Source organism: Enhydra lutris, unplaced genomic scaffold, assembly GCF_002288905.1.
Source record: "Enhydra lutris kenyoni isolate GAN:26980312 unplaced genomic scaffold, ASM228890v2 scaffoldscaffold10, whole genome shotgun sequence".
Taxonomy (NCBI): Eukaryota; Metazoa; Chordata; class Mammalia; order Carnivora; family Mustelidae; genus Enhydra; species Enhydra lutris.
Window position 1 is genome coordinate 18,502,526 of NW_019154094.1, and position 10,423 is coordinate 18,512,948.

Consider the following 10,423-nt stretch of genomic DNA (forward strand, 5'->3'; position numbering starts at 1 on the left):
AGAAAGTGTGAGAATGAGAAACCCAGGAAATCAAATAAGAGCATCTTTGTTTATTATAGAAGGAAAAAGCTACTTCTTATACTTGATTTGGTGCTGTCCTTGATGACCTAATGGAAAGAAAAACAGGCTTTGACTGGGATGACTTCAGTGGTGTGCTATGAAGTTTCCCAAAGATAAACAATCAAACAACAAACAATTTCAAAAGCCTTTATGAGTAATCTCAAAGGACACTAAACTGTACCAAATCTCATTGCAAACAAACAATTTTGGGTAGGAAAAATGGTTGGAAATACACACACATGGACCAATACCAATTTGCAACTTCTGTGACGAGAAAGTGGATGGCCTTTTGGATTTATCAAAGTTATTTATAAAACTCCAAAGGGCTGTGGATTAAGAATAAAGTATTAGAGAACTGGCAAGATATAAAATCCATTGGCTGATGTTACTTGGAACTGAGGAGTTCACCTTAAATGTTGAAAAGGGTCCCTCTGTTTCACATTGAAGAATTGAATGATACATATTCAGAATCATCAGAGCCAATACAAACAAAGATGAAAATTGGCAAGCAATAATTTCCGTGAATAATTAATGTGGAATTGGCTAAAGGCATATTCCAAGTAATTCCTTGATGTAAAACCATACTCACTGAATTACCTCCAGGGAAGTTCCCCACGTGTTAAATGGAAACCAGAGTCCCAAGATTCTAGACCTTGCTCTTCGAAAGAGAAAAAGCTGGCTACTTTTCTGATGCTATCACCAGAAACTCCTATCCACATGCTGAGTGATTTACATGCCCATCTTCCTTTTTTCTCAAATTAAAATCATATAAATACAAAATGATCAATATTTTAAGTAATTCAAAACATATTACTGAAAACATCTATGTTGTGTTAAGACAAAAGTGACTAAGCCAAAGATGTTGGGAGCAGCATGAAGAAGAGGCCAGAACCCCCCAGACTGACCAAGGCCCGCACCACTGCATCCCTGTGTCCAGCACCTACATCTCCCCCATCGTCCCCATGCCCAAGAGAAAGGCCAAAGTGGATGCTCCAAGTAATTAGGCCAAGGTGAAGTTCTTTAAGGTTATCTGATAAATCTGCTTCTCCAGAGCCAGAGTCCAAGCCTAAAAATGCCCCTGCAAAGAGGGAAGAGAAGGTGCCCAAAGGGAAAGGGGGAAAGCTGATGCTGGCAAGGATGGGAATAACCCTGCAGAAATGGAGATGCCAAACACACCAGGCACAGAAAGCTGAGGGCGCTGTAGATGCCAAGTGATACCTGTGTACTTGTGGTGACTGTACAGTTTGAAATCCTATTTTTTAATGAAGTTTTCTAAAAATGCAGAATTTTGTTTTAACTTCTCTTTTAGGCTGTATTGTTAGCACACACTTCATAGTTCTTTCGGAGGAAGGACATACTAGTAGAATATTTCCAAAGCTAGATTGACAGGGGGAAATACCTTTTCCTTCTACTTTTGAGAAACTTCCTCTTGGTTCCCAGGAGAAGGGATTCTTTGATGTTGACACACATTAGCCACCTTGGCACAAAAGCCTTGTGGTAAGGAAAAACTAAAATTCATTTTTTTATGTCCTCTTCTCCCTCTCTGCCTTTACCATAGACTTGACTCCCTTAAACCCAGAAACCTGTTGGAACCTGACCCCAAAACCTGACTCCCAGTATGTCAGGCCATCTGGACTCTCCAGTGTCACCATGAAGATGGCATCCCTCCAAAGAGCTCCTTTTTTAGCTTGTGGATCTTCAGGTGGATAATTCTGCCATCTTCATTTCATTTCCAGAAAGTCAGGATTGGCTTGTGAGAAGTTTGTTGGACAATATGCTACATGTGAAACATCAACCCTCACTCTAAACTTTCCCTGTTCAGAGATTCACATGAAGACTTCATTGGGTTTTATAGTGGCTTTTTTATTTTGGTAGTCCACTGAACAAGAGAGTTTGAAAGTTGTTGTATACTATTAATGATGGTCTGCCCATGCCCTGCCTGAAATACCGTGACTGTTTATGAAAACTGTCCTTAACAAAGCTGGATACAGTATTGGAAAAAAAAAAAAAAAAGACTGAGATGATTAAGACATTGTCCCTATTCTCAAGGAACATTCATAATACTAATAATAATTACAGTAAAACATGATGAGTACAATAACAGAAATAGCATAGAAGCACTCCTATCCAATGAAGAGTAAGGCCTCCAACCTTGGTTTTGTTTTGTTTTTTTTTAATTGGGTTGACAAATCTAGAGCATTTGTATTTACATTTAATTTAAAGGCCTGTTTGTTGATTTCTTTAAAAAAGAGGACTGAAATTTAGATTGGGATGTTGTTTAATCTGTAGATCAACTTGGAATGAATTGACCTTAACATTTAGTTTTATAACCCATAAATATGGTATATATATATCTCCATTTATTTGGATCTTCTTTAAAATCTCATCAGTATTTTCAATGTAAAAGTCTTGGATATCACTGGTACATTTTAAGTATTTTGTATTTGGGAGCAGTACCGCACTAGGAATTTAATTTTATTTTCTCATTTGCAGCCAACATAAAAATACATTTCACGTATATTATAAATATATTATATATATATAATAAATATGGATTTTAATTTTTTGCTTATAGTTTGTTGATAGCAGCAGATTATATTGATTAATTGTTAAAGGTTGAACCAGGCTTGCATAACTGGAATAAATCCACTAGTCATGGCATATAATTTTTTTCCCATATATATTGTTGGATTTGGTTTGATGACATTTTGTTGAGGATTTTTACATCTTAATTCATGAGAGATATTGGTTTGTGGTTTTCTTTTTTGTACTATCTTTATCCGGTTTTGGTATCAGGGTGATACTGGCCTCCTACGATAAATTGAGAAATGTTTCCTCTTTAACTTTCTGGAATAGATTGCATAAAATTGGAGCCAACTCTTCTTCCAAGGTTTCATAGAATTTTCCACAGAAAATATCTGGGCCTGGAGATTTCTTTTTCAGGAGCTTTTAAACTATGAACTCATGGGGCGCCTGGGTGGCTCAGTGGGTTAAGCCACTGCCTTCGGCTCAGGTCATGATCCCAGGGTCCTGGGATCGAGCCCCACATCGGGCTCTCTGCTCAGCAGGGAGCCTGCTTCCTCCTCTCTCTCTCTCTCTCTGCCTGCCTCTCTGCCTGCTTGTGATCTCTCTCTGTCAGATAAATAAATAAAATCTTAAAAAAAAAAATAAACAAAAAATAAACTATGAACTCAAATGCTTTAATGCTTACAGGGTTATTCAGATTATCTATTGGTTGAGTTTGGCAGTTTGTGGTTTTTAAGGAATTGGTCCATTTCTTCTAAATTGTCAAATTTATGAAGATAAAGATGTTCACAGTATTCTTATTATCTTTTTAATGGCTGTGGAATCTGTAGTGATATCCCCTTTTTCATTGCTAATATAGGGGATTTCTTTCTTTTATACATATATGTATATTTAAAAGATTTATTTATTTATTTGAGAGAGAGAGAGTGATGCACAAGTGCAGACATGGGGGGAGGGGCAGAAGGAAAGGGTGAGAGAGAATCTCAAGCAGACTCTCCTGAGTGCAGGGCCTGAGGCAGGGCTCAAGCTCATGACCCCGAGATCATAACCTGAGCAGAAACGAAGAGTCAGTTGCTTAGCCTACTGGCATGACCCAGGTGCCATATATATATATCTTTTTTTTTTAAGATTTTATTTATTTATTTGAGAGAGAATGAGTGAGAGAGAGCATGAGAGAGGAGAAGTTCAGAGGGAGAAGCAGACTCCCCAAGGAGCTGGGAGCATAATGCAGGACTCGATCCTGGAAGTCCGGGATCATGACCTGAGCCAAAGGCAGTTGCTCAACCAACTGAGCCACCCAGGTGCCCTATATATATATTTTTTTTTAATATTTTATTTTTTAAGTAATCTCTACACCAACATGGGGCTTAAACTCACAACTCTGAGATCAATAATTGCATGCTTCACAAATTGAGCCAGTCAGGCACCCCTTTTTCTGGTATATTTTTATTTTTGTCGCTCTTACCAAAGGTTTATCCATTTTATGTTTTTTAAAGGATGAGCTTTTTTCCCATTGATTTTCTCGATTGTCCACTTTCAATTTCAGGGCTGTCTACTCCTTTCTTATTTCCTTTCACCCACTTAATCTGAGTTTATTTGGTTCTTCTGTTTCTAATTACTTGAGGTAGGAATGTAGTTTATTGATTTCAGATCTTTCTTTGTTTCTTCATTTTTAGTATAAATATTAGGGATATACATTTCCCTCCCAGCGCTGCTTTAGCTTCATTACATACACTGTGTTTTGTTGTTTTTATTTTCACTGAGTTAAGTTGATTTTTTTTTTTTGAGACTTCTTGAGTCACAAATTATTTACATTCTATATGATCTTAACTCTTTCAAATGTGTTGAAGTGGCTTTTGTTTGTTTGTTCATTTTATTTTGTTTTATAAGGCCAGGTTATGGCCTCTTTTGATGCATGGTCCATGGACTCTTCTGCTCTTTGGGGGTAGAGTGTTCTGTGTACATCGATAAGATTCTGTCATTTGATTATGTTGTTGAAGCAGCATGTGTGGGGCACCCGGGAGGCTCAGTCAGTTAAGTGTCCAACTCCTGATTTCAGCTCACGTCATGATCTCAGGTTTGTGAGATGGAGCTGGGCATGGAGCCTGCTTGAGATTCTCTCTCTCTCCTCCCTCTTCCTCTCTCTCTCTCTCTAAAAAGAATTAACATGTGTAACATGCACCACGAAGGGATATAATTGTGGATTTGTCTATTTCTCCTTTCAGTTCTATCAATTCTTATTCCACATATTCTGAGCCTCTGTTGTTTGGTGCATACACCCTGAGAATCCTTATATCTTCTTGGTGGGTTCATTCATTTATCATTATGTAACGCCCTCTTTGTCTCTAGTAATTTTCTTTCTCTCAAATCCACCTTATCAGATAATATGGACACTCCTGCCACTCTTGATGGTTTGTATGATAAAACTTTTTCTTCTTCTTACTTTCACCCTGAAGTGAATTTCTTATAGTTGGATCTTACAGACTCTACCAATCTTTTTATTGATGTATTGAGATCATTTACATTTAAGGTAATTATGTGATCACAGAAGTCTGTCTTTTTTATTATTTCTTTATGTTTCCTTTAAATCTCATTTTTTTAAAGATTTTATTTATTTATTTGAGAGAGAATGAGAGAGAGAGAGACAGCATGAGCGGGGGAGGGACGGAGGGAGAAGCAGACTCCCCACTGAGCAGGGAGCCCAATGTGGGACTTGACCCCAGGGACTCTAGGATCAAGACCCGAGCCGAAGGCAGTTGCTCAACCAACTGAGCCACACAGCTGCCCTAAATCTCATTTCTGTGATTATCTTTTTTGATTTCCTGTGCCTTGGAATTTTTTTAGGATTCGATACTATAAATAGGATCCAAGTCCTATTTACAGTATTTTTAAATTCATATATTTTACAGTTTTCATAATGGTTACTCTGAGTATTTTAATATACATATGTGACATGTAACATTTATTGTTATCAACAATTTACCTTTTGAGTGTAGAAATCTTAATTTACTTAGAACCTCCTGTTTCCCCCACTTTGAATATCATTGATTTGGACATCAAATTATATAATAATTTTTTTCAATAGTCAAATATTACTTATTTAACTCATGAAAAGATTAGTCTATTTTGTGTATCCATATTCATCCTTCTTCCTTTCTGGATACTCCGAGATTCTTTCTTTTATCATTTCCTTCCCATGTGAAGAAATTCCTTTAACTTGTCTTGAAGGGTAGATATGCAAGTTACAAATTTGTTTTGCTTTCCTTTGACTAAAAATATTTTTATTTCCCCATTAATCATGAATGATAGCTTCAACAGATCTAGAATTCATGGCTGACAGTTGTTTTCTTTCAGCATCTCAAAAATAATGTCACTTTCTTCTGGCATCCATGGTTTCAGATGAAAAATCTGTTGTCATTTGACAACTCCCCTACTGGGAAGATCCTAGCTTTCTTGTCTTGAGTGAGGGAGAGTTCTGAGCCCTTGGGGGAAAAAGAAGCTTCCTAAACCAGGACATGTGATGTCGTTCAGCCTCTCCTACAAGACTCTACCTTGTCTGCCTTGGTAGCTCTTGGCAGAAGTGGAGGTATCGAGTCTGGCAAGAAAAAAGAGACATCAACTGGGTTTTAATGTTAAACCAATCTTGCATGCCTGGAATAAATGCTACTTAGTCATGATACCTCATCCTTTTTTTTCTGGTTGCATCTGATTTGGTAATTTTTTGCTAAGGATTTTTCTATCAATTCTTTTGAGTTTTTTATCAGTGCATATGAGTTTGGGTGTTAGGGTTATGCTGGCCTCATAAGCTGAGTGAGGAAGTATTCTCTCCTGTGTGCCTTGATAAAGATTGTGTAATAGTGGTTTGATATCTTCCTTGAATGTTTAGTAGATTTCACCAGTGAAACTATCTGTGCCTAGAGGGCGTTTTATTTGTGGGAAGATTTTTGGTAATGTATTTAAGTTCTAATAGCTATGGAGCTATTGAAATTTTCTGTTTCATCTAGTATTAGTTTAGTAAGTTGTATATTTTAAGAAATTTCTCATTTTCATCCAGCTTGTCAAATGTTAGCATAAAGTTTATAACATTAAATTGTCCTTTTAATGCCTATAGGATCTATAACAAAAACACCTATTTAATTCCTGATATTGGTGATTTTTGTTTTGTTTTTCCCTTGATCGTTCGTAGTTAGAGGTTTGTGAATTTTGTTGACTACAAAGAATCAACTTTTTGACTGGTTAATTTCCCTTATTGTTTATCTCATTGATCTGCTCTCTCTCTCTCTCTCTCTCTCATTTTTTTTAAGATTTTATTTATTTGAGAGAGAGATTGAGAGCAGAGCTGGGTAGGGAGGATTGGTGTGGGGAAGGAGCAGAGGGAAAGGGGCCGACTCCTCATTGAGCAGAGAGCCCTGAGCTTGATCCCAGGACTCTGGGATCATGACCCGAGCTGAAGGCAGATGCTTAACTGACTCAGCCACCCAGGGGTCCCTCATTGATCTGCTCTTGTCCTGATTTTTTTCTTCTTATTATTGAAGTTTACTTTGCTCTTAATCTAGCTCCTTGCAAATATACAACATTTGGCTATTAAAATAAGTATTTAAAGCTTTATCTTTCCTTCTGAATGCTGTTTTTGCTTCTTCCCACCAATTCTGATGGGTTATGTGTTCTTTATCACATGACTCAAAATATTTTCTAATTTTCCTGTGATTCCTTTGATTCATGAATTATTTAGAAGTAGTCGTTTAATTCCTAAGTATTGAATGTTTTTCCGAATATTGTATTGTTATTAATTTTTAATTCAATTCCTCTATAGTCAGAAAACAAACTGTATGATCTAATTCCCTTTAAATTTATTGAGACTTATTTTATGAACTTGCTTATGGTTTATTTTTATGAATGCATCATGAGCCCTTAAAAAGAATATGTATTCTGTAGTGCCTGCTATAGTAATATAAATATCAATCAGATCAAGGTGGTTGATTATGTTGTTCAAGTTTTCCACATCTTTACTAATTTTTTGGTCTAGCTCTTCTATCAATTCTTGTGATGGAATATTAAAATCCAACACTATAATTGTAGAATTGCCTTTATCCCTTTAATCCTGTCAGTTTTTCCTCAGTATTTTGAAGCCGAGAAGGAGAAAACAGCAGGATATAGTCATGAAGCTTACCTTCAAAGATACGTAAGACTGGGCATGAAGTAGTAATAGCTGGAACTATTAATTTTCATCTTTATTAAATAATAATTGTGTGGGTAGTAATAACAGCATTATCATGCTGTTCTCAGCTCATATTGTAGGACCTTATTACAATAAAAATGGTGTTATCAGGAGAATCTGCAGGCATTTCCAGAGCAAAATATCATTAGAGGGAGTTTAAATGAGATCCTTTATAGAAAATTATCTTAAAATGTATAAACATGAGTAGGAGTTATCATAATCATCATCATTATAAAATCATAAATAGTCTTCTTCCACCCAGTTCCATGCTAGAGAAGGTTGTGTTCCATCAAGACATTAGTACTCCTAAACTTTATTAGAATTGTTTTAAAGACTCTTTAAAGATCATTAAACTTGTAGTCAACAGGAGTTATTTTCTACGGAAAAAAAAAAGGGGAGTGAGGAGATGAAAATATTTTGAAAATTGTAAAAAGTACAATATGTGGAATACAATATGATAAGAAATTAAATAAATCTATGCATAAGCCTATGGAAAGTTGACTAGAACTCATGGTTAAATGAAAAAAAGTTGGAGAAAAATATGAAATACAACTTTTAAGAAACACACAGGTCAATAGCCACCTATATTTCTTTGTATTGGCCTAGATCTGGAATGAAACCATTAACTGTGGACAACTCTGAGGAAGGGTATTTCAGGAGAGGGGAGTGGCTGGGGGGCAGGGATGAAAGTGGGCACTTTCACTTTTTACTTTCTCAACTATGTATTATTTGTGTCTTCTTTGACAACCAAAGTGCGTGACTAAACAATACTTCTTTCGTTTTAAGTCTGAGCAAAAAACAACTGATCAGAAAGGTGGAACTTGTGTAAAAAAAAAAGTTAAATTTTCTAATATTGGGGCAGAGTAGAATCTTGAAGTGAGACAAGGAAGAGCTCCTCAATGAATGTGCCTCTATAATGCAAGGCTGGGCAAGATTACTGGAGTATTTTTTTTTTCATAAGTCCATGAAAATAATCTTCTCTGAGATTAGTGATAATTATACATTATAACTTGTTTGTTTTATTGGATTTTTAATCAAACTTAAAAAAAAACTAAGCAAATACAAAGCTACCTCCAGAGCACTGCAGCACAATAACAACCTTCTTCTGTGCTGTCCTTTATGAAATTAATTAAATTAGATTGCCTCTGAGGGGATCAGGAATTCTCCAGAAGCCCAAAGGAGGAAGACACATAGGGCTCCCTTGCCACAGCAATACTGAACCAGGACTCAGTATGATGAGGTGGTCAGTGAGACACACAAGGATTTGCTAGCAGCCTGTAGCATCCTTAAGCAAATTCATTTTCTCCTAACAAAATACGCCAGCCTGTTCAAGCATGGTCATTTAGGATGTAAAGACAGATGTATATAATGGGAAGTGGTATTACCATTGTGTCTGAAAGCAGACACTCTTGGTTGGCAACCTAACAGTCATTTTCTTACCCTAATTTCTTGCCACAGAGTTTTCTCCATGTTCCCAGGGAAGCTGAAAATCCTGATACTCCATTTCCGAGCCTCTTGACATTAGGGTGTCGCTATGTGACCCATTCTTGTCCAATGGGACTTGAAGGGGAAATTTCTTGGGATAAAGAGAGAAATGAATGAGAGAATCTCTTTCTCCCTTCCTGCTTTTGGACACTGTTCCTTTTTTGCTAATATAACAGCCATCTTGTAACCTTGAAGGAATAGAAGTCTCTGATACACTGTGGATCAAAGAGTGGGAAAATGGGAAAAGTCTAAGCCCATCAGTCAGCTGCAAACCCCACCTTGGAGTCACCTACTTCTGTACTTCTGTGTGCCTTGGGATATAGAGGGGTCTGCTCAGGGATTGAACAGAAAATGTGGGCAAAGAAGAGAAGTCAGGAGTTGTCCACATCTTTGGCATAGCTAAGAGGATGGCCACAGTGTTACAGTGGAGATTTTAGGCATGTGAACAAGGAAACATTGTAACAAAAAAGTATGGATAAAATCTTTAGGGGTGCCTGGGTGGCTCAGTGGGTTAAGCCTCTGCATTCAGCTCAGGTCATGATCCCAGGGTCCTGGGATCAAGCCCCACATCGGGCTCTCTACTCAACAGGGAGCTTGCTTCCCTTCCTCTCTCTCTGCCTGCCTCTCTGCCTAATTGTGATCTCTGTCAAATAAATAAATAAAATCTTAAAAAAAGTATGGGACTGGCATAAATAGATATATATATATCATACATATATCAATGGGATTGAACAGAGTCCAGAAATAAACCCATACATCTATAGTCAATTGATTTTTGATAAGTAGACCAAGACCATTCAATGAAGAAAGCAGTCTCATCAGCAAATGGTCCTGGGACAACTTGTTATCCACATACAAAAGAATGAAGTTGGACCCTTAACTCATATCATACACAAAAATTAGCTGAAAACTTGGGCGCCTAACTGCCTCAGTCGGTAAAGCATGCAACTCTTGATCTCAGGGTCATGAGTTTAAGCCCCACATTGGCCATAGAGTTTATGTTAAAAAAAAGTTAACTCAAAATTGGCCAAAGACTAAAAGACTAAAGCTATAAAACTTAGAAGAAAACATAGGAGTAAATCTTCATAACCTTGGATTTGGAAGTGATTTCTTAAATATGACACAAAAAGCACA

At 36.9% G+C, this 10,423-nt stretch overlaps 1 pseudogene; it reads left to right on the forward strand.

The window, feature by feature from the left end:
- The first annotated feature begins 1,022 nt into the window (after nucleotides 1-1,022).
- Nucleotides 1,023-1,275, forward strand: LOC111144351 (annotated as a pseudogene).
- The last annotated feature ends 9,148 nt before the right edge of the window (nucleotides 1,276-10,423 follow it).